Below are 27,441 nucleotides of genomic sequence, written 5' to 3'. Positions count from 1 at the left end.
AACACCTCACATTTATCTAAATTAAACGCCATCTGCCGCTCCTTAGCCCATTCGCCCATTTGATCAACTGGCGTGGCACCAACAAAAGAGAAAAAGCTACTTGACCTCCCTTTCACTTGTTTTTATTGCAAAAATATACTTTATTCATAGAAATAAATCTTTGGTGCCTGTACAGGTATTGGGGCTGTTCATATCTATACTCTTTTTATTTACAAAGAACAAATTAAGTCTTTGATGTTTACCATTCTCTATTTGCAGCCAACCTCTTGGCATTTAGTTGAGGCGTCAACAGGGCCCAATTACTGCAGTTTGATGGTGGAGGTACGGGAAGTGGATGAGATGCATCATTGACCACAGTGGAAAGGGAAAATCTGGTGTGTTCTGTGGTGGAACTGGTCCTCCTGGGAGCAGATGCCACGAGGCGGAGGAATTGGGAATAAGGGATAGTGTTTTTACAGGAGGCAGGGTGGGAGGAGGCATAGTCCAGGTAGCTGTGGGAGTCAGCGGGTTTGTGGAAGATGGCCGTGTTGAGTTGAATTGACCCACGCTGTTAGCATCATTGCATGGCAAATTAGTGGTGCAGACAACTGAGCTAACCAAACCCCTAATGACATCAGACCATTTGAAACTCAAACCTGGGTCTGGAGGGTACCTCAAAGATGTTCTCACTTACCATCTCTTGTGTACAATTATGTACAATAAATGATTAACATTAATGTTTACTGACAAGAACGCAGACCTAATCTTACTAATGACACAGCAAGGGTTATGGAGCCCTGACAATATTTCAGCTGTAGTACCAAAGATGTGTGCTGTAGAACAAGCCAGTACCAATACACAAGAACACGTGTATTTTATCTGACAATGTGTAAATCTACCTACATCTTTCTATCCACAAGAAGTAGTCTGAATTCAATCTGGCCAGTTACAGCCACACCAGTCTACTTTCAATCATCTGTAAAATAATGGAAATAATGCTAATATCATCAACACTGTTATCAAGTGGTACCTACATAGCATGTAATGCTCGTATCCAGGATGAATCCCCAATTAAGTATGGCAAACCCCTGGCGATGTTTCCCATTTTTTGTACAGCTGTAGAAGGGATACTCCCAATCATTTTCTTGTAGATACTGTTTTCCCAGACCCAAATTAACTGATGTTTTAAAAGGAGTTGATTTAACCAGGCTTAAGATAATAAAGTGAGTTTAACTAATCTCAAAATGCAAGAAGAAGTAATAATGCAACTTACACATACCCACACAGATTAATAATATGAGGTCACCCAGAAAGTAAAAGTTAAAACAAAAATCATTCTCTGAATTGTTTGTGAAGAGTGGACAGTTGAATGTTGCAGTGAGGTTAGCAATAGGATTGACATTGATAGTTGAGCAGTTGATTTCAACATGCTCAGTTTCACAGGTTGGTTGAGATTCTGTTCTGATTTCTTTCAAACATGAACGGATTCAGCATTTAGGGTGCATGAGAAACATTTTTGTTCTATTTGGCTGCACTCAGTGAGAAAAGTTCCCTCTAACCACAACATAAGATAACTAGAGTGTTTTTGACTGTGATCTTCACAGAATGTCCGAATCCAGGCCAGTACATACAAGAGAACCCGAGTCCCACTGCCCCGCCCCGCCCCAAACAGGGGTTGTTAGCCCCTCGTTATCTTTGTAGTCTTAAGAGATCACAGTCCAGTCTGTTTTGTCTCACTTCTTCTCCTTCTGAAGAGTTTTTCTTGGTTCCCTTCATATCATTAGGTATGACGATTCATTGGTCAGTTTCTCCAAACTCTCACTTAATCAACAGCTGCAAAGATGTTTGGCTGTAACACGCGTTTTTAAAAAAATAATTTTTGAAATTGCAAGTTTAAAATGTTCACAGTTCTGACCTATGGTCATGACAAGCAATAACTTGCTCATTATTGCTTATTTGGGGTTCTATCAAGAAGGCTATTCAGTTCAGGGCTTATAACCTACTTTCCTGATTCTTCAAAACTTGTCCATCAACTACAAGGCACAAGTCAGGACTTGTGATTGAATGCCTCAATGAGTTTAACTTCAATAATATTCAAAAAGTTTGGCACAGTCCAAGACAAAGCATCTCATTAAATTGGTACCCAACCACTCCCTTAAATATTCGCTCTCTCTTTGATTGGCACACTGTGGTGGCAGTGTTTACCTTCTACAACTTGCCGTGCAGCAACTCACCAAACCTCTTTCAACATCTATATCTTTGGACACCACCACCTAAAACAATGGATTACCATCATCCATAGGTTCCCCTCCAGGTCACTTGCCATCCTGATTTGAGTCAACATTGCTGTTATTTTATTGTTGTTAGGTCAAAGTCCTGGATTTCCCACAATACAGCATTGTGATGTGTCCTTACAGCATAGAGACTGCAGATATCAAAGACATACATCACCACCACCTTCTCTTAGAAATTAAAGATATAGGTCTTGACTTTAACACTTGGGTAGCACTGGAACATGTGGATAGTGACCTGACTGGAATTGCTCTAGAAATAACAGCCTGACTATGTTAACTCCCAGAACTAATTTAAATCCTGTCTGCTGACTATGTACCTGGAATGAGTGATGCCAAAGGGCAATTGAAACAATTTATGCTGCTTGGAAGTACATGTTACATGGCAGGATCAACCTCTGGGGCCATCTTGTAAGTACCTCTCATTTGGGAAAGGTGGAAGAGTCCAGGGCCTTAACTATCCTTAACATCAGTGAAAATAAAACATATCTCTTTGGACTATTTCATGCTCTAATTATCTTTTGTTGCATCAACGGTTTTGTCACTCAGGTTACTACAAGACAAATTCTAATGACTTAATCATGATCATCCAATATATGTAAACAAGCATAGTTTGGGCACACGTCCTGAATACCTGCTCAGCACAACATGTTGAAATCACAAAATGTGACTTTTCATCAGCTAAGTAATTTCAGAAACATTAACCAACCACCATTTTCTGTTAGGTGAGTAGAATTAAAATTACTACCAAAGCAACAGCAACTTTTTGGATGGCCAGCAAATAAGAGTAGTGAGTCTTTAACTATGTTGGGATATTCAAGGCCTATTAAAACAATCTATGTCAACATGTGTAAAAAATCTTATTTGTGTAGAATCATGTAATTATACATCACAAAAGGTGGCCATTCAGCCCATCATGCTTCTGCCAGCTTTTTAAATGATTTACCTGAACATTCCAAATAATTTGCCATTTTCCCACAGCGCTGTAATTCTTTTACACTCACATATTTCTTTCAATTCCTCTTTTGTTATCTAATTGGGTTCTACCACTATTTCAATCATAACAACTATTGTGTAAAATAGATTTTCCCCATTTTGCCTTTGATTCTTTTGGTAATTACCTTAAAAATCTGTGGCCTCTGGTTAACGACTTCCCTTTTTAACCTCCTTCAGCTTCTCTATACAACCAGGCCTTTTACTCCTTCTAGTAACTCCTTGCATCTAATATAATTCCTGAAGTGCAGTGCATAAATTGGACACAATACCCCAAATAGGGCTAAACTAGTTATTCATAAATGTTTAAAATAACCAATTCCTTTTGTACTCTATGTCTACTTATAAAGTCAAGGTTTTTTTAAAATTACCTTCTCAATCTGTCTTAACATCTTCATGATTATGCAGATATTCCCTACAGGCTCTCTTTAGTCCTCTGTACCCTGTAAAATCACAGTATTTAGTTTATATTATTTCTCTTAATTCTTCCTATGAATATGAATTGTTTCATACATATTTATATGAAAATGTCTATTTACTTTTTAAGTCTATAGTTTTAAGGTTGATTCTATTGTCATGGCTGTTAAGTTCTATTTGGGTTTTGTGATATCCATGAATTTGAAAATAGTTCTGTATTCCCAAATTCAGTCATACTATATTGTGACAAATGGCATCAGTACTGTGTACTTCTATCCAGTTTCACGAACTTCAGCATAACTTCTCTTTACTCTGTCTCAGCCAATTTTTGCATCCCTACATAGGGCCAATTAAACTCTAAAACTAAAAAAAGTACTATTTTAAATTGTAGCTATAACTTGCTGTAATTCTTCTATACATGAGTAATCTGCTCCCTACTCTCTGTAGACAACATGCTTAGAAGCCTAAACCCCATCCTTCCAAACATCTTGCCCTCTATGTTACGTAAGGTCACCCCTTTACGTATAACGTCATGACGCATGGTACGTTGAGCGTGCTGACGCTGGAGCCCTCGGACTGCAATGATTTAGAAGTTCAGGAATCCCACGTGACGTCACCAGAGGGTGATGTAATGCTTCTCTAAATAGAATGTATTGTAATCTTCTCTCAGTCCAACGTGGTTCCTCACAGACCCGCTTCTTCTATTAGAGTTTCGGTAAGTTATTGAAAAATTACAAAAGGGCACAGGACGACAACCACACTTTGAGCCCTTTTGTGCACTTTCCCAAGTGAGTTGTTTCTATAAAACATTGTAAATTTGCATCTGTTTGCATTTTTCCTCCTTTTTTGCTGATGTTAAATAGTAAACAGTAACTGTATTGGTACGGATACTGGGGGTGTGTTGTGGTTTCTAAACTGTTGATGGTTACTGTTCGCAAGTTAAAAACTAAGAAGAACTGTAAGGTAAGATCAGCCTTTTCATGGAAAAAAAGTGTTTAAATGAAACTTCCTTTTGAGAAATGTTGTAAGGAAAGTCATTAGTATTCTTGCGCTGTTTTTGTCTGGCATCCTGGCTTGTGATATCGTCTCCTTCACAGAACAGGGACGACGATTGTGAATTTTCAGAAATGGTGTGAAAACAAAACTAACTTGTGTGAAAACAGGATGGTAGAAATGAAAACTTTAGTTTTAAATTACTGCTGATCTTCAGTTTGCAATAGTTCGCTGTTAGTTTTTGCTGTCAAGTCACGACAGATAATGGACCTGTTATACAAGGTATCAATGATAGTACTCTTGCTTAGATGTTTCTTAAGTGAGTTTGAATACAAACAGTGGACATTTATAAAATATACATGGAGTTTGTAAACGTGTGAAGATTAGCAAAAGACTTTTCCTGACATCCTAAGTTACTTAAGTTTTCCTACATCTATATTACATCATGTAAAACATCTGATTGACTGTGTTCTTTGTTGCTGAAATTCATAGAGCGCTATATATTTAGGTTTGCTCATTTCAAATTGTTACCACTAAGTGTATTTTGTTAATTTATATCAGAACCGGGTTATAGTTGGCCATTACGTCATTCTGGAGCCTATTAAGTATGTTTGATTAACAGTCTGCAATATTGAGGGTTCAGGGGGCCAGATCTGCTGACAAAGCGTTCTGCTTTTAAAGCCCATCTATAAAAACAAAACTAAAGATAAAACGTTGTAATAAACCCAGCATGTGCACCTTTCCAAAGTTATTCTCAGTTTAAACCTTTTTATGTCCGGCATCCTTCAATAGATGCTGTACTTGTTTGTAAAGCAATACAGTCAGGCTTGAAACATACTATCTATTATTGATGAACTGGTTCGTTTAGGGTCATTAATCGAGAGTTTGCAGTACCCATCACCGCCAGAGTTACATTTTTAAGCAACTTTCTGAGGGAAGAAATGGGAAAGTGTGAAATGGTGCCATGCACAAATGAATGGAATAAAACTTCGATTTATGTCGTAATTTTGCTTTATTTTTAATAAAATATGTAATTATTCATTCGTTGTAATGTGAAAAATAAACTAGGATTAAACAAGTCAATTGGGTTTCCAATGGTTTTCCAGGAATTATTGCATTCCTGCCGAGCTGTTCGAGATCACACCTAATAGCAGATCCCTCACTAAACTTGTGAGACAGTGCCTGCGGGTTGCACTTGCAGTGTTAATTATTCGCACCAGTTTCTGAATGCCAAATTGCCGAGGAGTTCCTCAAGAGTGCAGGCATTACTGAGTTCAGGTTGGCCACCTGGCCAAGCTCAGTTTGTTTGGAGAATTTCGCGTGGCGCCTTCGGGGGAAGCTGCCCCCCGACAGTCAGTCAGTCAGTCAGTCCGTCCGTCCGTTCCTGTGGAAAAAGTGGCAGAAAAAGTTCAACTATTCCCCCAGCCCCGTGCGGCTGGGCCACTTAACTACATGCGGGCGGGACTTACTTCTCCCCTGCCCTGTAAAAGTTGCAAATGAAAGGTTAGGCTGCGTTAGCGAGTCGAAATGTTGCACTGAAAGTGATTGCGGTTCCCCCACCAGGAGAATCATCGCTAGGGACCGCGCGCGCACTGCTGCGGAAAGTCTGAGTGACCGACAAACCCTTCCCCTTCACTAGCCTGTTCTCAAAGCGGCACATAGACCGGGAAGAGTTAACTTTACAATCATTCAGGGTGAACTGACTAAAAATGTTGCACCTTCACTGAGGCGATTTTAAGGCTAAATGATCATTCAAGATCTATGCCCGACGTTGCACACGACTGTCTTCAGAAACGCCGTGCAAACTTTTTGAACAGTGAGTTCAGCAACAAATTGCACCGGCCGCCTCGTATTAATTGAAAAGAAAAACCTTTTCGCAGATTCAGCCTGGCGTGCTAAGAGTTCCAGACAGATGGATAAATACCTAAATCGAAGTTTATAGCGTCTGCACTTACTGAACTGTCGATGAAGTCAGCGCGATCGAGAGAACTGGATGGCGCAGTGTTTACTATACACACACAGGCTACTACTGTATTCAAGTTGGTGTTCTGCCGTACAGACCCCAAGAGAAACAAATTGTTGAGGTCATGGATCAAAAAGTACTGTGAATCTCTCATTGAACAGTGAGCGTAGAATACTAGACGAGTTGGAAAAATAAATGGCAGTAAGGCTACATCTCTCTAACGTTTCGAGGTACAATTCAAGGAAAATAGATGGTTATTTGCAATATGACTCATCCTGAGGTTGTGTGATAAATACATTGCAATATAAGTTCAAATAAATATTCAGTGTTAGAGACACACGATTGATTTACTGTACATACAAACATTAACCTTGAAACTCAGGTTGACTACATTAAATTCTAAGATAGGCAACTAATTTTCTTCCTATAAGTAAAATAAGCGAGTCCTGACATATAAACCTATGTTCGGGGATTCATGGTCACTTGTGGTTTATTATAGCCCTTGAAAGTGAGTGTTCATAAGCGCAGTATGGAGGGATCACAGGAAGCCCTCCTACAGATACAGAAATGAGTTACTGTTCAACTGGATGTTAAAATCTCATAGCTCGACTTGATGTCTTGCCCAATAACAGGTTAACTGGTTTTCGTCTCATCATTGCTGCTTCTGGGTTCAGTGTGTAAATCGTTGCAATTTGCGACACAACACATCAAAAGTAATTCATTGGCTGTGAAACACTTGGCTTGAGATAGTGTGAAGTGCTATATATAAATGTAATCATACTGTTAACTTATGTTGAAAACTTCAATAACTTAGCTAGTGGGGAGATTTGTTGCATATTATTTCTGGTTGAGTACACTAAATAACAATGATTTTTGTATAACATGAACAAATGGATACAATCAAACACATAAGAAGTAATTCCAGCAAAAGTGGATTCAAATAAATTATAGTGTAATCTCTAATAGGTGAAGACCCATATATGAGTGAGTCTGTATTTTTTATGGTGCCTGGCTAATTTGGTAGTTTATAAATTAGAATATTAATCAAAATCTACGATTTAACAATATTCCCTAAGTGGTAGTGTTTGTAGGATTAAATCCTCTAAGAGGAACCTGGTGTGATTTGGTGGTTGATGAGTTAACTTTTTGAACCATAAAGCTCGGATGATGTCCTTTATGTAAGGTGCTCAGGGATGAAGGGAGAATATATTTACAAATTTATTTGAGGGATATTTGTCTCTTCGTTTTTGTTTGCATAGCATAATTTATTTGTAAATTGCAATGGCTTTGAAACTGACAAAACACCTCTGTTAGAATATAAATTCCTGATAGCACTTGTATTTTTAATACCAGTGAAACAGGAACTCCTTTGTTCCCCCTCAAGAAGGTTTCCATACTCCCTCTGCTCTTTGCTCTGTCCCGTCACTGCTCTCAACAGTTTCTGTTTACCTATGCCCCATGCCATGAGAAAAATAAGATCTATCCCTAGGTAGGGCCTATCACCCCTTTCACCTCAACAAGACTTCTTCTGTTTGTTCTCCCATCTCAATCCACTTGGTCATATAAAAATGGATGAAGTTCTCATCTAGCTTACTTACAATAAAGATACAGACCTATTTTAGCCACGTCTGGTCCAAGATTAGAACTCACCTATTCACACAGGCCCAGCTAGGTTTGCAGAGAATAGAAACACAGAGACACAGTCAGGTCATCATTTGAATATGAAATGGAATGAGAAGAAGAGCTTGGAATTGCTGTGAATCAAAAAGTACCAAGTAGATTGGTGGGTGACTTGGAGACGGGCGAAGTGCCAGTCTCATGGATGAATAGGAGTCTAATAGAACTTGCATGTCAGAATTACTGGTCCTGGCTGTGCTTTTTTTGGGGGGAGAGGGAGAAAAGCAAGCAGGACAGTCAGAGCTCACAGTTTGTGATCTGGATTAAGTGTTATTTTAAAACAGACAATTTTGTAGAAATTCAGTGTGTATGGAATGAGCTGCCACAGGAGGTGATGGAGGCAGGTATAATTACAATGTTTAGAACATTGCGGCACAGTACAGGCCCTTTGGCCCTTGATGTTGTGCTGACCTGTGGAATCAATCTGAAGCCTAGCTACCTTACACTATTCCATTTTCATCCATATATTTATCCAATGACCATTCAACTGCCCTTAAAGTTGGTGAGACTACTACAGTTTTTAGATTAGAGTGGTGCTGGAAAAGCACAGCAGGTCAGGTAGCATCCGAGGAGCAGTAAAATTGATGTTTTGGGCAAAAGCCCTTCATCCACCCCTACTACTCTGAGTAAAGGAACTACCTCTGACATCTGTCCTATATCTATCACCCCTCAATTTAAAGCTTTGTCCCCTCGTGCTAACCATTACCATCCGAGGAAAAAGGCTCTCACTGTCCACCCTATCTAACCCTCTGATTAAAAGGCATTCTGTATGGGTACATGAATAGGAAGGGTTTGGAGGGATATGGGCCAAATGTTGGCAAATGGAACTAGATTGATTTTGGATATCTGGTTAGCATGGATGAGTTGGACCTTCACCCAAGAACTAAAATTTTCAATTTATTATAATTCTTAGAATGATTTACTGCTATATTGTGTTGTTTCTCCCACCTTGTTCACTAAAAACATGGTATTCTTGAGGATACCAATGTAAAGGGGAAACAACAGTTAATATTTTGTGAGAAGAATGTGCTGATTGTTTGGAAATCGACTCTGTAGGTAGAGATGTTACTGTGAAGAATACATCATACTTGTATTCTTGGGAATATCATCATGAATGCAAGATGAATTCCTTTGACTATATATACAAATTCGGCAATATTCAAGATTTATATTACAAAATTACTATTTGTATAACTGAGATAGTTAACAAAGACCAAATTTGAAACATTAACCACAGAGATTGGTAAGTTAAGAACTGGTAAATCCTCAATTGAGTTTCTCCAAGAGTGTGCTAAACTCAAGGTTGTGCCAGTTTTCACTGCCAATTAAATAGATAATTCTAAAGTGAGTGACAATCATTCAATTGAACAAATGTTCGTGCAAAATGAAATTGAAGAAATTAGTAATAGGGTTACTAGTTTATGCCATGCCTTATACCATACTTGGTCAGAAATGCAAAATTCCTTTCAATTTTATTCCTACAGTTCCAAGCAATGCAAAATCAGCTTTATCTTCTAAGTAGGCTCATTGTACATTGATGATGAAATAGGACACATCAAAGTCATCCTGCAAGTCACTGGTTACCCTGATCAGATCATTCTCACTATTTATCATACAAACTCATGAATGGATAGTAGGTCACCACCTCAGTTCTGAAAAGTGCCTAGACTACCGCTGATTTACCTAGAAGTCTAAATTATCTTAAAAACTTGATCAACAAGTGAAACTAGCTATTGCATGCTATGAATATGCAGTGGCAACACTAGCGGTGCTTGCCACCAACAGCACACTTCAGTCAAACCAAAGAAAATCCTGCTTATCATACAAATGACTAAATGGTATATAAATTTTAGTGCTGATGTGATAATTGGTATGTAGACCATATATCCCAAAGACTGTCGGATCATATCAAACAGCATGACTCTTCTGATGTTTGTAACAGGCACGGAAATGACCCTGCCCAACCAGCTCATGCTTGCAAAACTCAAATCAACATTAGATGAGATTCAGTGATGAGGCAACATTTGCCAGATAATTCTGAAAGGACTTAGAATTAGAGTCATAGAGGTCTGTAACATAGGAAAAAATCCGCTTTGCCTATTGAGTCTGCACTGGTTCGAAACAACCACTTAACCATTCTAAAGTAGACAAACAGGAGGCTGGACAAACCTGGCAAGCCAGGCAGCGTCAATAAAGTGGAGAAGTCAATGTTTTGGGTCGAAACCCTTCAGCAGGACTGGGGAGGGTGAAAAGAGCTCAGAAATAAATGGAGGGAGAGGGGTGGGGGCTGGGCAAAAGGTAGGTGGGATAGCGATAGATGGATGTGGGTAGGGGGTTATTTTGATAGGTCAATGGGAAGAGTGGAGTGGATAGGTAGGAAGGAAGATGGACACCTGAGGTCAGGTCAAAGAGGTGGGGAAAAGAGTAAGGGCTGGACATGGGATGAGGTTAGGTTTGAGGAGATAGTGAAGAAAGAGAGGCCTTGAGCTGGGGAAGGGTTGAGGAGAGGTTGCAGAAACCGACATTTCGGGTTGAGACTTCTCCACCTCCCGTGCTGCCTGACTTGCTGTGTTCTTACAGCCTCCTGATTGTCTACTTTGGATTTCATCATTTGTAGTTTTTTTTAATCACTAACTTAACTATTCTAATCCCATTTTTTGGCTCTTGGCCTATTGCCTATATGCCTTGGCATAGCAAGTGCACATCTAAATTATGCTGAGAACAAACTTAAGATTGGCGTTTGGGCTCACAGTGCGCCACACATGCTCATATTGAAAGGGCCTATACAGAGTCCTGTTCTTGGCATACAGAAAGAATAGGTATACATTTTGTGTCTATTTCAACTGAACAAAATAGACAACAGCGAGTCTCTGGTTCATTCTTTACGGCAGTGGTTTGACCAATCAGAGTCAACCTCCCTGGTTTAAGTTTGAACCAGCTGGGCAAGTAACTGTCAGTCATCATTTAATTGGTGCATTTTCCATAGCAACTCCTTTACCAATGAGACTAGTCAGACTGTCTTCTCATGCAGTATAAAATGTTGTTTTCCCTTTACATTGGTGTTCTTGTAAATGTTCTGATAAGTGTAGAAAGAAAAGCTTTGAAAACATTTGTCTCTTTTCAGGAACTTAAGTCCTGGATTGCCAAATGACTACAGCAAAAATAATATTGTCACTCCTCAAATTTAGTTAGATGAAATTTCAATCAAGAACGATAATAAACTATTTCAATTTCCTTTCCTAGAGACTGTAGTTGAGTAATTGCTCTCTGATAAGACCCATGACAGTGTAGCATAGTAAAAATGAAAATAAATAATACCAGTACACTGAAAAGTGGTGAATACTGTACACAGACAGATTTAGATAAAGAGAAGAATGTTATGGCAAATTTTGTTTGGTTTTGATTCCATTAGAATTAAAAGGTTGCTGCATTAGCTTTTTTTAAAAAAAAATGATAGTATTTTTCTTTAGAAAGGTTCTGTATGCTGCAATTTTCTAACTCAGCATGGGCTTCTACTGAGGATTACGTGTTTGGTATCTTCAAAAGTATTGAATTTTTACATGGCAGTTTTCCTTAACATCTTGTTTTTACCCACTTTGGCCACATTTCTTGGCTGCATTCCTAACTACATTCCAAATCATTTGGTCCCTGGAAAGTTGGAGATTGGACATCCTGTGAAAGATGTGCATTGCCTCAGGAGTACCAGTACACTGACTATTTAGGAATTGCCTGGGAAGTTTGAACTTGTCGTAGGCAATCAGCCTGAATTGTTGTGCAGGAGAAATCAGAAAATTAAAACCAAATCCAACTCATGGTAAATATAAAACTGTCCTCCCAACCCCTCAGCCAACTCCACATTGTATCCCGTGCATTCACACTGACCCCTGGATTACATACTGACCTCGCCCCCACAAATGCTGTAAAAAAAAGGGTGCAAGCTTTCTCTGAAGATGCATTGTGATGCCACCTGTATGATTTCTGAATTGCATTGTTGGAATGAACCCTTCATTGTAAGTCAGGATTCTGACCCAGATCAGAGAATATGGGTGAATGTTTTTCTCTTTAGGAGTTCAATTTTCCCAATGCTACAATTAAAAGTATCTGAGTGCAATCTGTTTTCTTCCTCCTAAATGTTTCTGGTTTATTAAATAAATATTCCCCAGAACGTTAAAAAAAACAGAGCAGGAAAAGGCCATTTGGCCCCTCAAGCCTGTTCCACTATTCAGTGTGCTCATGGCTAATCTGATAGTGCACCTCTGTCCTCTTTCCTGCCTATTCCCTCAACTTGACCATAAAATATTTCAGAAGAATGCTTTAGGTATTTTATATGACAGAGAAAATTGTGAAAACATTTTAAGACTGATGGTTTTAAATTGATGCCTTAAATTTAAAGGTTGTTTATTGTAAAGTAGTAGATCATAACAGTTGACTTTGTGCTCTTTTATATGTGTGTTGAATAGTTCTATGATTTTGGACTATTTTATAAGGCTAATGTTATCTATCAATAAAAGTTTTATACTTTAATAGGTGCAAAATTGCACATTGTCATATTTTTAATTGTTTATCAGTTTACTAAAAAGATTTACGTAAGACTTTTTTTGTAAGTGGGATTTCTCTAGTAGAAGCTTGATACTTGTAAGAAATGCTGAGATGGTCTAAAACTAATAAAATAAAATCCTAATGTAGTTAAATAGTGTAAACAAATCAAATCAATAGAATGGATATTTAGCTGTGTGTAAAACATATATTTGATAAGTTTTCTTATTTTTAAAGAATTTTAGAAAAACTCCAAATTAAAATTTACACACAAAAAATCAAATTTCTAAACCAGCCAGTGGTCGTATCGTCTCTTTATCTTCGTCGGTAGATTGGCTCTCTAGGTCAGTGTTGAGGTTTTCCTCTGTGCAAACTTCTTCTCTGGACAGGTACCTCTCAGAGAGTTCTGACTTGCAGTCTACAGCTGTTGGTCTGGTGGCAGTTCTTCTCCCAACTCAGTGGTGGGCAAGTTGTTGGAGGGAATCCTGTGGGACAGGATGTACATGTATTTGGAAAGGCAAGGCAAGGACTGATTAGGGATGGTCAACATGGCTTTGTGCGTGGAAAATCATGTCTCACAAACTTGATTGAGTTTTTTGAAGAAATAACAAAGAAGATTGATGAGGGCAGAGTAGTAGATGTGTTCTATATGGACTTCAATAAGGCATTCGACAAGGTTCCCCATGGGAGACTGATTAGCAAGGTTAGATCTCATGGAATAAAGGGAGAACTAGCCATTTGGATACAGAACTGGCTCAAAGGTAGAAGACAGAGGGTGGTGGTGGTGGGTTGTTTTTCAGACTGGAGGCCTGTGACCAGTGGAGTGCCACAAGGATCGACGTTGGGTCCTCTATTTTTTGTCATTTACAAATATCATTTGGATGCGAGCAAAAAAAGTACAGTTAGTAAGTTTGCAGATGACACCAAAATTGGAGGTGTAGTGGACAGCGAAGAGGGTTACCTCAGATTACAACAGGATCTGGACCAGATGGGCCAATGGGCTGAGAAGTGGCAGATGGAGTTTAATTTAGATAAATGCGAGGTGCTGCATTTTGGGAAAGCAAATCTTAGTAGGACTTCTACACTTAATGGTAAGGTCCTAGGGAGTGTTGCTGAACAAAGAGACCTTGGAGTGCAGGTTCATAGCTCCTTGAAAGTGGAGTCACAGGTAGATAGGATAGTGAAGAAGGCGTTTGGTATGCTTTCCTTTATTGGTCAGAGTATTGAGTTCAGGAGTTGGGAGGTCATGTTGCGGCTGTACAGGACATTGGTTTGGCCACTGTTGGAATATTGTGTGCAATTCTGGTCTCCTTCCTATCGGAAAGATGTTGTGAAACTTGAAAGGGTTCAGAAAAGATTTACAAGGATGTTGCCAAGGTTGGAGGATTTGAGCTATAGGATGAGGCTGAACAGGCTGGGGCTGTTTTCCCTGGAGCGTCGGAGGCTGAGGGGTGACCGTATAGAGGTTTACAAAATTATGAGGGGCATGCATAGGATAAATAGACAAAGTCTTTTCCCTGGGATCGGGGAGTCCAGAACTAGAGGGCGGGCAACTTTTTCACGCAGAGGGTGATACGTGTATAGAATGAGCTGTCAGAGGATGTTGTGGAGGCTGGTACAATTGCAGCATTTAAGAGGCATCTGGATGGGTATATGAATGAGGGGTTTGGAGGGATATGGGCCGGGTGCTGGCATGTGGGACTAGATTTGGTTGGGATATCTGGTTGGTGTTGACAGGTTGGATCGAAGGGTCTGTTTCCATGCTGTACATCTCTATGACTCTATAGCTGTTGAATTTTCCCCGCTCCTATACCCCCAAAGCATCGGATTGTGTCGTTGACTTTTAAGATTGTCAATTATACTCAATTCAAAGTTGATTGGAATTTGTATTTTTCTGGGTATAATTTAAACTGATTGGTCTAATTTGGATCTGTTTTCTCGTTTCCAGGCAACCAGCTACCCCAGTAGCTGGAATATATGTTACATTGTGTCTTATTGAGAACACTTGGTGCTGTCACTGCTAGCATTTGCTCTCTTAAAGGTACAGTACACCCACATCTTCATAGCATGGCCATGGCAACCATTGTCGATTGTCGGAAAAACCCATCTGCTTCAGTAGTGTCCTTTAGAGAAGAAAACTGCTGTCCTTACCGTGTCTGGCCTACATGTGACTGCAAACCCACAGCAATGTAGATTAGATGCTTAGATTACAGGCACTTCAGCCCAACAAGTCCACACTGATCCGCCGAAGCGCAACCCACCCAGACCCATTCCCCTACACCTAACACTACGGGCAATTCAGCATGGCCAATTCACCTAACCTGCACATTTTTGGATTGTGGGAGCAAACCGGAGCACCCGGAGGAAACCCGCGCAGACACGGAGAGAATGTGCAAACTCCACACAGAGAGTCACCTGAGGTGGGAATTGAACCTGGGTCTCTGGCGCTGTGAGGCAGCAGTGCTAACCACTGTGCCTCTGGGTAATTAAGAATGGTAATAAATGCTGACCTGGCCAGTGATGCTCATATCCTGTGACTGATTTAAAAAAAAGAACTGGAAGGAAAAATTTGAATGTGTCAGTGTCAATCAGATTCCATCAAAGGAGGAATTACTTTGTATAGCACTATGTTTAGTCGCATTACAGAGATCTGTGTCAATTCCCCAACGACAAAGCAATATCACGCACCACCAGGTGACTTGCTTCATTAAGCTCATTGAATGATGCTATACGAGCCAACCAGTGAGCCCAGAATGTTGCCCATCTTGGCAAATTGAGGCAAGTCTGCCATGCTATTTCAATGAATTTTTCCCCCATTATGTCTTTAGTGGTTGATTGAACACAAATTTGAGACAGAAACGTTCCAACATCCAAATAAAAGCAAAGATTTCAGATACTGGAAATCTGAAATAAAAATAGGAAATGCTGGAGAAACTAAGCAGGTCTGGCAGTATCTGTGGAGAGAGAAGAATGGGACTCAGAATTGTTAAGTTTCTCTTTCCACGATGTTTCCAGACCTCTGAATTTCTCCCAACACTTTCTGTTTTTATGTTTTATCATCACAGTTTCTTGAGTTAGTTATAGATGTTTTACTTAATGTTGTCTTGACTTGTTTTTTTTATTTATGTTTGGTAGCATAAATACTTAGGATCTGCAAATTCCATTCAACGTCTACTTGTGATGGCTCTCTTCTACTGCACATTGTTTAGTCCTACCTTTGACATTATAAAGTATTGAGCAGCTACAAATCCTCTGATTCTGAGAAATTCTAAGAATGTCTAGGATTTCAATAAAACTTAACCACTGCCCAAAATTCAGCATTCTTCTGGTTAAAATTTGATGGCCTGAAACATGTTTCTCTGTCCTCAGGTGAAGACGTAGCAGTTTCTTTAATGTTTTTAAGATTTCCAGCATCTGCAGTAATACATCACCAGAATTGCAGTATTTTTGTTTCCATTAAATGTTATGTGATTTTTTTTACTTCAGGGAGTGTTGCTGAACAAAGAGACCTTGGAGTGCAGGTTCATAGCTCCTTGAAAGTGGAGTTGCAGGTAGATAGGTTAGTGAAGAAGCGTTTGGTATGCTTTCCTTTATTGGTCAGAGTTTTGAGTACAGGAGTTAGGAGGTCATGTTGCGGCTGTACAGGACATTGGTTAGGCCACTGTTGGAATATTGCGTGCAATTCTGGTCTCCTTCCTATCGGAAAGATGTTGTGAAACTTGAAAGAGTTCAGAAAAGATTTACAAGGATATTGCCAGGGTTGGAGGATTTGAGCTATAAGGAGAGGCTGAATAGGCTGGGGCTGTTTTCCCTGGAGGGTCGGAGGCTGAGGGGTGACCTTATGGAGGTGTACAAAATTATGAGGGGCAGGGACAGGGTAAATCGACAGTCTTTTCCCTGGTGTCGGGGAGTCCAGAACTAGAGGGCGTAAGTTTAGGGTGAGAGGAGAAAGATATAAAAGAGACCTAAGGGCCAACTTTTTCACACAGAGGGTGGTACGTTTATGGAATGAGCTGCCAGAGGAAGTGGTGGAGGCTGGTACAATTGCAATATGGGCTGGGTGCTGGCAGGTGGGACTAGATTGGGTTGGGATATATGGACGTGTTGGACCGAAGGGTGTTTCCATGCTGTACATCTCTATGACTTTAAGTGCCAGTCACAGATATCAAGTTGAGGGAGAAAGAAAGGACTGACGTTTCTTCTCAATATCTTGTAACAGGTTATCACTAATTATAGATTTTCATAATGACTGTGCTATGCATTTTCAAGCAGAACAGTTAACAAACAGATTAAAACATGAAAGTGCTTGACTCTGGAAAAGTAGGGTTAAATGTTCTAATTTTCTTTTATCCTGAATTCTGGCTGGAAATCTGACTTACCACAGGAGAAGATGAGCATTGCTATGCATTTTACATTGAACATAGAACATTACAGCGCAGCACAGGCCCTTCAGCCCTCGATATTGCGCCAACTTGGGGAACTATTCTGAAGTCATCTATTCTACACTATTCCATTTTCATTTATATGTTTATCCAATGTCCATTTAATTGCCCTTAAAATTGGCGAGTCTGCTACTGTTGTAAAGTTAAAAATCACACAACACCAGGTTATAGTCCAACAGGTTTATTTGGAAGCACTAGCCTTCGGAGCACTGTTCCTTCATCAGGTGACTGTGGAGAATAAGATTGTAAGACGCAGAATTTATAGCAAAAGTTTATAGTGTGATACAGAGGGCCATGATGGTTTCGTAGGAAATGCTTGGTCTCAATTGCTGGTCGTGGGAAAGCTTGAGGGCGAGGGCTTGAGGCTTGAGGGCACGTTAATCCAAAATCAGGAAGAGAATAAACAATGAAGAAGGCAGTAAAAACCAGAATAGATTGCAAGAGAATATTGGAAGTGAAGCAGAGTACAATTATTGAGAAAAAGAACATCAGACTTAAAACATTTCAAAGGAATAGTCATAAGGCACTTCTGTTTCAACAGGAAGGCCATCATTTGCCGATAACATCTGTAACACTGAGAAGTAGATCCCTACTCCAAGCGTACACTGCCCTGCCTTTTACAGTGAAGCTTAAGTAACTTAAATGTTTATACCTCTGGCTCATTTCCAGTAGATTAAAGAAACATTTCAGTCACAGTCAGTTAGTTAACAAAACCCCGGTTCACGTGGAAGCCCATAGTAGCATATTTACCATGTGCCTATGCATGTTACTAAGGAACCTGCAGTTTCAGATTATCATTAACTGCACACAGTCACATACCATTTCCCATTGCCTGTGCATGGTGCAGGAACTGATAACTTCACACCTTGGCCCATCAAACATTGTGTTGCACTAAGGATGGCTGGGCTCTGCAACTTCAGTTTTGCAGATGCAGCTAGAATGATGTTAGCCCAGAAATCTGATGATGAGAAGTGAACATATATTTACAAATTTGAGAACATATTTGGAGGAATATGTCACTGTGCTATATTCCCTCAGAAAATCTTGTTCTCCTATTCCCTTCCATTAACTCAATGCAGTCCCAGGCTCCACTACAGGAATGGAGGGAGTCTGCCCTATAGTGGATCTGTTGGCCTTGAGTTTTGGTCAGGCAGTCCTGGAGATTTATGCATCCAGAGGGCTCAGACATACTGCCCAGAAGGAGAAGCACCCTTCTTGGCTTGAGCTCCCACAGAGCTGAGGATGGCAGGCGGTGTGGAGGTGGATACCTTTGGATAACTCTCGAGTTTCCTGAGAGGAGACTTCATGTGGACTTCAACTGGCACCTCTCTGTCTATTTTATGAGAAAGAACCACATGTTATAAGGTGAAGATACCCTAGCACCATTGGCTAGAACAGTCAAATACAGGTCTGTGCACATATCCAGCAGACTTTGAGACTCCTGGACCTTGTTCTCCAAGACAATCACTAGCCTGTCCATACATTAATCAGCAGAGTTCTGTTGCAGGCCTGTGTCCTTTGTGTCAGTTTGCTCAGTATCTTCACAAACCTGCCTGCTGCACCTGTGTCTGCTTGCACACATCAATGTAGTCACAAATTTCCCACACCACTCTCCTGACTGGGCTGAGCGGGTGCTTGGTCTCCAGCAAGCTGATTTGTGGGAAACTTAAGAACGAGCTGCCCAGTTGCTCTCTCTCATTTCAGAAAAGAAAACTCTGTTGTTGAGCTCAGGGTGAAACTTATTTTTTCTTTCAAAAAAATTATTAAAGAGCATCTCAAGATTGTATGTCATGAGCAGGCTACATATGCAAGACTTTGGAGATAACAGATCTTGATTTCTGGTGTGTTCATCCATGCCAGAACATCAGCAGTATCCTAAACTTTATTCTTTTGCCTTCAAGAATAGTTCAATGGCCAAAGTGTTCTTTTTATGGAAAGTGAATCTCTGCAGAGAAATCTATTCTCTCCCTCCCACCCAAAGTGTGTTTTAAGGATATTTAGAGGGATATACATTTACATTTGTACATTTATACTTGTACATTTCTATATTTATAACTGTGTGTTAATCAATTCTTGCATCCTTACTGAATAAGTTTTTGGTTTGATATTAAACCAATAATTTTTTTTAAGAAACCTACTTGATAGATCTTGTTGCTTAAAATCTAATATCATTGGGTATTTGATTAGTCTTCTCGGTAACTAGAAAACGTATTTTTATTTTATGCTGTGGAGTATTGGGACTAGAGTGATTTTGCTCTCCTCCAGCCTCTTTGGTAATACAGTGAATTAGAAACTAGTTACCTGTAAGGCCTGGGTTCAATTCTTTTCCAGATATAGAAGCAGCTATTTACAAAGTCATTCTTAAATTAGAGGCTTGTTTTATTTGTTGCTGAGTGTGGGCAATGTTGATAAGCAAGCATTTATTATTATGTAGCGCATATCAGGAATTGATGAATTCTGCCTCTGTTTTGACATTGAAATGGTCATTGCCCTAAAGGGAGTCTATAAGCTAGATAAGTGCTTAGAGAGACAGTATGCAAGATGGTGTGGACAAACCTCTGACTTTGAATGAACTGACAAAAGCATCAGCTCTTTTAAGATGAGTATATCTCATGGAAGTGATGATTTATTGGACAAGTTGTATTTGGACTGGCTCAACATAGATTTGCTGGAGGAGTACAAAAATATGCTGCTGAAACCAGCTAAACCAAGAGAAGGCCTTTGAAATAGACATGCTATCCCACATCAAGTTTTGGAAGGGTATCTGCAATTGCCTTCACCTACTCAACAGAATGCAGTTTCAGTCAATGTGCATATGAGAGTGAAACCTCATCTCCATTGCAGATAAGATTCTGGTTATCTAGTGTTTCCAGTGTTGATGTGTGTGGCAGAGGTGTGGCCAATACCTCACTCCATGCTGTGGCAATAGCCTGAGCCATTTTCAGCTTTGTCTGGGAATTGAAAAATTAACCAAGGATTGAAAAGAGACACAATGTAGAAGAGAATGTACCCAATGCTGCCCTCCTTCTGGTGACTACCTTCATGTTTAGCTGCATCAAGCAGGGGTAATTGTGATATGGTGGTAATATCACTGGGGTGGGATCCAATATCCAACACCAGTGTTCTGTCTGAAGGGTTCGAAACCAGACAACTTATGGAATTTAATTTCAATGAGTAAATCTAGAATTTAAAATTAGTCACAGAAATGGTGACAATGAAACAATTCTTAATTATTGTATCAAAAAAATACATCTGGGATTTTCACTCTTTAAGGACGAAAATCTGTGAGTCCAGACTCTTAAATCGTCTAACAAGTCATTTTGTTCAAGGATAATAAGAGGCAACAAATGGCTTTTATGAAAGCATAAGAACAACAAAAGATGTTATCGACACTTAGCATGCAAACTCCATGCTTAGTTTCTGCATGTCCCTGCAATAGCAAAAAATGAGTCAGGCCATGGTACCACGGAATGTTTTATTTAGGTGGACTTTGTTAAATTATCTATTCCTTGTGGAGAAGTTTATGCAGAAAAAATACCTTTAACCGTATGTTCATTTGACACTAGTCTCTTTTTTTTTCTGCCCTTGAAGTGGCTATGGTGAGGAAGAGATCAAGCCCACGTCCTTTTAGGATGTGTCTCTACAAAGCAGGTCTGGAAAAGTATAATGGTTTTTGTTAAGGTACATCCTAAGCATGCCTACGACCCATGAATGTTTTACAGAATATTTCCAGGGACACAGCCTAATAAGCATCATTTGCAGTTAGACTATTCTTTGTTCTGCCAAAATCAGTTTGTCTTCTGGTACAAAATGTTGTCCACAAGCTGGCATAATCCAAGATCCATGACTGCAGTCTGAGAGCTATACTGAAGCTTAAAACAAGAACAAAATTGAGAAGGTCCACTGTAAGGCCTTTCGCCTATGGTTCACCAAGAGACTCAAAATTGTGAAAATTTAGTGGTTGCTATTGTAATGAACATTGTGTTATTTGAATAATTTAATATTAACAGTTTTATTTCCTAAGAAATATTTGCGTTTATGTATTATCATATCTCATTTCACATATTGTAATTTACTTGACTGAGATAGTTTTAGAAATAAACATGAAACCATTTTGTCAAACTAAGATCCCAAACAGTAATGAATGGCTTCCATTTTTATACTTCTTTTTATAACCCATCCTTTGGACATCCCAAAGTGCCTTACTTTCACTGAAATGCTTTGTAAGTCACTGTTGTAAAAATCTATGTGCATATGCAAAGAAAACACATTACCAGCAACCTCACCAGCTGTGGAAAGTGTATTTAGGATGATGATTATTTGTGTGCAGATGTGTCTCAGTTATTTTGAAAAAAGAAATCTGTTGCTAACCTATGCCTATTTTGTGTAATTTAACTGTTATGGTGTCCAGAAAAGTAATGCTTTCCTTGTGTGTTGTGACTATGATCATTGAGGATAATGATTTTTTTTCTAAATCTGCTTTTGCATATGTCCAAAAAATTCTGTACATCAACACATTAAGATAATGTGTAACTACATGATTGCATCAGCTAACAAAGGAGTTAGTGAAAATGAGAAAAAGCTTCAGAAAATCAACAAAAACAGCCCTGAAAATAAAAACATAACCTTTGAGATAAACTCAAGAGGACCCATTGAAGTAAAAATATTTTGAACTTGGAAGCAAACCCACGAGAAAGCCTGCAATGAAATTCAAGGAGCATGGAGGGGTTTGACAAAACTTGGTTCAGAACCTTTTCCAAAGTTTGGAGAACATCCGTTCTATCATGCAAGTCATAATGATTCACCTTAGCACTCTTTCTGACTCAGTCAGTATGGTTAATGCATCAGTTTCCATTACAGCACAAGCAGAAACCACTAAAAAGTCTGGGTGCTGCAGTGACAGCTCAGACAGGAATCATGCAAAAAGTGCTCAGACCACTGCCATCAAAGCAGGGGACACTAATATTCAAAGGGCCTCGTGGGATGTCTTGGTAGTCCACATAAATAGGATTGCTGAGTAGTTTACCCAATGAAATGGCAAAAGCACCATGGAGCACAAATCTACTGTGCACCGTCAGGTTGATAACAATTCTCTTCCACCATTGGCATTCTGCTGGTAGGAGAAAGTGAGGACTGCAGATGCTGGAGATCAGAGCCGAAAATGTGTTGCTGGAAAAGCGCAGCAGGTCAAGCAGCATCCAAGGAGCAGGAGAATCGACGTTTCGGGCCTAAGCCCTTCTGAGGAAGGGCTGGTATCCTTGTTTTTGCCTGTCAGCCAGTCCAGACTACTGCTCCTGTGCCAAGATGATCCAGTTTGATACCAGGCCTTCTAGGGCTAGAGCTTTGGGAAACTGAGCTGCAAGACCATTCACAATTTCTTCCTCCATTTAGATGGTGTATGACCTGGTTTATTGTATAAGTTTGGCTGGGAATGTTAATTCAGTTTTGACTTTAATTTTTTTCATTGTGACCAACTGGATAATGGTCAGTAACCAGTGGGTAGGTATAGTGTGGAATTGTTGGTGCCATTACAATTGGATGAGTTATTCTGACACAATCAGCTAGTGTGGAGACTGTGATCATTGCTTTGCCTTTCAACTCATTATAGCTTTTAGAAAAGACTGTGTCCTCAGATGGTGAGGTTGTGCACCACACAGCAGAAATCCAATCTTGACATTCACTGTGCTTAGTACTGCAGGGCTTGTCCAGAACAGGCCTAACAGTGGAGGATTGTTTAAGTACCCCCAGAGACTGCTCTGCTAGATCTCATGTGCTTTTACGTTATGTGTATGTATTGCATACAGATGCCATTCGTCATATCTGCAGATATTCCTTGATGCTCAGTCAGCATTCTTTGGCTTGTCCTGGTTGTTCATATGCAGATGGCACAGCGAAGTGCATCAGGCTGAAGGCGCCATGACTACCTCCAATATCTGGACATTAAATTGCATGATACACTGCATGTTGTAGCATTATCATAATCATGTTGAGAGAGATGAATCCCCTATGGTTCTGATACTTTTCAGCATCACATGGCTCCTGCAAAGTGATTTATCTGTAGCCGATGCAGCTCTGCATCAAAGGAACATCTTCAAGATTTGGCAAGCCATGTTCTCAGTCCAACTTCTCTCTGGTATGAGAGAATGCAATATATCCTGCTGTTGTTGCATAAGGAATGTAAGCGATCTTCCTTAGGCAACAGTGGAGAGCAAATGGGGAGGTGTTCCAAATGTTGCTTGCTTCAGATAGGAAAGAACCAGATACATAATAATTAATAAATTATTTATAGCTACTGGCAATGTTGTCCTCACCCTTTTGTGAAGCTGCAGTAATGGCTGAAACTAGGTGTATGTCAATGGGATATTTTTAGTTCCAGCACACTGTTATTCCCTGAGGCTCAGGAAGGAGAATAGCTTCTTGAATATCCACGGTGAATGTGGCCTCCTTTCCTTCAACTTCCTCCTCTTCCACCAGCCATCCCACTTTGTCACATCTGCTCATCATCCCTGTCACACTATAGGCCAAGAAGAAAAATTCTGGAATCCACTTTCTAGGATGGTTGTGATTGCACTGAAGAGGGTGGAGATGAGACTCATCAGGATGCTGCCTGGGCTAGAGAGTTTTAGTTCTGAAGAGAGATTGGACAGACTGAGGTTGTTTTCATTGAATCAGAAGAGACGAAGAGGGGATATTATTGAGATGTGTAAAATTATGAGTTGCGTAGACAGGAAGAAACTTTTCCCATGGTAGGGGAGATCAATAGCCAGGGGACATATATTTAAGGTAAGTGCAGGAGGTTTAGAGAGGATGTGAGGAATTTCTTTTCCACCCAGAATGTGTTTGGAATCTGGAACTCACTGCTTGTAAGGATGATAGATGCAGAAACCCTCATAACAGATGTATTTAAATGTGTGCTTACAATATCAAGGTGTACAAGGCTTTGGGCCAAGTGCTGGAAATTGGTGTTAGAATAGTTGGTGGTTGTTTTTGACTGGTGCAGACTCAGTGAGCCTTTTTCTGTGTTTAGATCTCTGATTCTAAACTACTGCACCCATGGGAGCAAGGATTCGCAGGGAATCATTGAAGTCAAACAAAATCAGATGTAACGCCATTTCGTCTTGATCTTGGGGATTTTCAATAACTCTGCAAATCAGAAAATGCTTCTACAATCGCAGTGACAGCTAATAGCAGTCAATCAGGAAATTACCTGAAAGTAATTGATGAATAGTACTAAGTAAGGGGTTCCTGAAAGGGTTCTTGTGGTGCAGTGGTAGTGTCTCCACCTGCTCCAGAGGTGTATGTAGCAACTCTGAACAGATTGATTAAAAAAAAAAGACATTTCTTTGTGGACTTGGAGTACTGAGCTCCATTTATTTCATTCACTTATGGGATGTGGACAACAATGGCATTTATTGCCTTTGAGAAGGTGGTGGTGAACAGCGTTGGAATCCAATCAATGTTGCATATTCCTTTCCAGCACAGATCTCCCTACTTAACAGATGCCCATTGCATGTGAGCTTGTATCTTCTTAAAAATGTCTTCTGACATGGCCTGCACCAGAAATGTACATAAGCACCCTGGAATGTCAGTTTGGACATAAACGTAATCTACATTGTGCTGCAGAAATGAACATTATGCAGCCAAGTTCGGCCATCATATGTGTTTCATTTGGTCCCCCTGTCCCATGATTCATTTGGCACAATTATGCTTGATGATTAATAAGGTTAATTTTTATCTTTCTTTTGGATTAGGAAACATAGCCCAAACCACATGCCTCCCTCCACCACAGTGCAATATTTGAGAGTTTGTGGAGAGTGTTGTAGCAACTATACTTCCTCTGCAGGTGGCGTGATGAAATAGAAATAAAAGAATCAGGTTACCTCACTAATGAAATATATTTTGACATATTAAGCAAAACATAGATGTTGATGTTTAATTGAAAGTTTGTTATTTAATGTAATTAAAATACTTAGAGACACATTGATCCTTGAATTAAAAGTATTCTCCACAAAAGCACGGTAACGGTAAGCTTTGAATTTGTTGTAAGACTACTGACCTTTGTTATTCAACTAACATTCATGTTCTAGGCGTCAAATTAGCCTGCACTTTGATTTTATTGGAATGAATGTTTCCAAATTTATTTAATTGTTCCTTATGATTTGCACCTTCTAATGCTGAGATGTCTGATTGTCAGTTGATCACAGATGTCTGTTCGGTAAGTTTTATTGAGTGAAATGGATCAATGGTGGGTAAATGGAATTGATTTTCAGATTGATCCTTATCTAATTGAATAGCTGAGTGGGCCTGAGGGGCTGGATGGCCTATTTCTCTTCCTGTATTTGTTCTATACAGGATCAACAGTGACTAAAATTTGTTATAAGCCATGCACACCTGGAGGGATTTGAATGGTATTTCAACTTGCAGGAATTAAGCTCAAACAGACAAAATATTGCTGGCACCACCACTTTCTAAATGTGGGTATTTGTTTTAAAAATGTTGAAAAGTTCTGTTTGAAGAATAATGTTATGACTAATGATACAGAAATAGTCCAAATTTTGTGTTCAGCAGGAAAGGAAGTGGACTTGTCTTTCATTGTGCTTACAGCTACTTCCACAATTTTTGTGAACTTTTGAATGGTAAATTACAATAGCAAGCAACATTACTTCCCTTGAAGAATCCTCACCAGGAAGTATAAATTAGACTTCAATTTCAAATGATGTAGGTGTGTTGCAATGGAAAATGAGAACTCCTCAGTGTGCGTGAGTCAAAGAAACAAAGATTATATTCAAGAATTTTCAAGTGAGAAGGTCATAATAATACAAAAACTACAGCACATATTTAATAATTGTTAATTTCATTCTTAACTTTGTCTCAGCCTTCAGACTTGGGTCTGCTCAGTTCCATGATGATTCAACTTTCCTTTCTGGCCTTCAGTTTCTCTTGTCTTGTTGCTCTGTGCAGCAATGAATAATATGGTTATACAGACTGATATTATTGTAGCTGCTGAATTAATATACCCCCAAAATTTCTTGGTCATTAACATCATCATGTCAGAAAGAAATCAAGTATAACGATATCATTTATGTCAAGATTATTATGCATTTTAATTTTAATTCTACAAATATATATCTCCTCATCAAGAAGGCAAAATTATGAGGAGGAAAAAGATATCATTAAGAGTGAGACATAAACAAAGAGAAAATGGAAACAGGTTGCATGGAGCTCTCCATGTTACCAACGATTTGTGCAAAAGCTTGACAGAAGGGAACGGACCAAAGTTTGTTCTTTCAAAGATGCTCGATTCCCCACAAATCAACCAAATGTAAAATACTGCAGATGTTGGAAATCTGAAATAAATTCAGAGAATGGTGGGAATACTCATTGGGTGTGGTCGCATCTCAGGAGAGCAAAACAGAATGAAGGGGAGATCATTTTATCCCCTCCCCTAAATACTAAAAATTTGAAACCTGAAAGCAAGCCGCCTCAAAGCTACATTTGTTTTCTGTTTAAGCAGAGGTGAGAGTTGAAGTGACCAGTTGGTTCTGGGATTGCATATAGCTCATTTAATGGAGGCTTCATAACCCAATTTTGTCAAGGTGTTAATTCTTAATTCCCATCAGCTGTGTTTCCCAGGCTTCGTGACATCCAGCAGCTTAGAAGAGAGAAAGAAGGGCTGGATAAGTAATCTAACTGTTTTAACTAATTGTTTTTGAGCTTTGACAATCAGGCTGAACAAGCAACCTTTATAAACTACATCCCAATTCCATGATATTCCCTTCAATCACTGAACATCCGATTCCTCCCCAAATGGGAGTCAGCAGCCACTCCCAGACAATTTGCATCCTCAGTAGTGCTGCTGAGCCCAAGAGCTTCTGTTCTCTGATTGATCATCAGCTCTTGGGAGGAAAAGCTTCGTTCCCAGGTCTTGGTTCCAGCTGAAGATCAACCGTTTGGCTTGTGATTCAGTGAGCTTTCCCGAGAAAAGGCAGTACAGGTCCCTCCATGTTGCCAGCCAGCAGGTGAAACTCCCAATGCCAAAGCAAGATTCCACTCATGTCATTGCTCTTTGTAACTCGATGATATCTCCCCATATCCATCTCCACAATATTTGCTATAACCCCACTCTTTTCTCCCTCTTTGGTGATCAATA

At 39.6% G+C, this 27,441-nt stretch overlaps 1 protein-coding gene across 4 annotated transcripts in view; it reads left to right on the top strand.

The window, feature by feature from the left end:
- The first annotated feature begins 4,365 nt into the window (after window positions 1–4,365).
- creb5b (cAMP responsive element binding protein 5b) overlaps window positions 4,366–27,441 on the top strand; it is a 455,445-nt gene continuing 432,369 nt past the window's right edge. The window contains exon 1 of one of the 4 annotated variants that reach the window (XM_043689528.1): window positions 4,366–4,395. The gene's annotated coding sequence lies outside the window, so the exon portion shown is untranslated. Of the gene's footprint in view, window positions 4,469–27,441 lie in introns of all 4 variants that reach the window. The other 3 variants (XM_043689526.1, XM_043689527.1, XM_043689529.1) reach the window with 3 other exon arrangements.

This window comes from Chiloscyllium plagiosum, chromosome 5 (genome assembly GCF_004010195.1).
Source record: "Chiloscyllium plagiosum isolate BGI_BamShark_2017 chromosome 5, ASM401019v2, whole genome shotgun sequence".
Taxonomy (NCBI): Eukaryota; Metazoa; Chordata; class Chondrichthyes; order Orectolobiformes; family Hemiscylliidae; genus Chiloscyllium; species Chiloscyllium plagiosum.
Note: the sequence above shows the minus strand (reverse complement) of the source record. Positions and strands in the feature narration are given on the sequence as shown.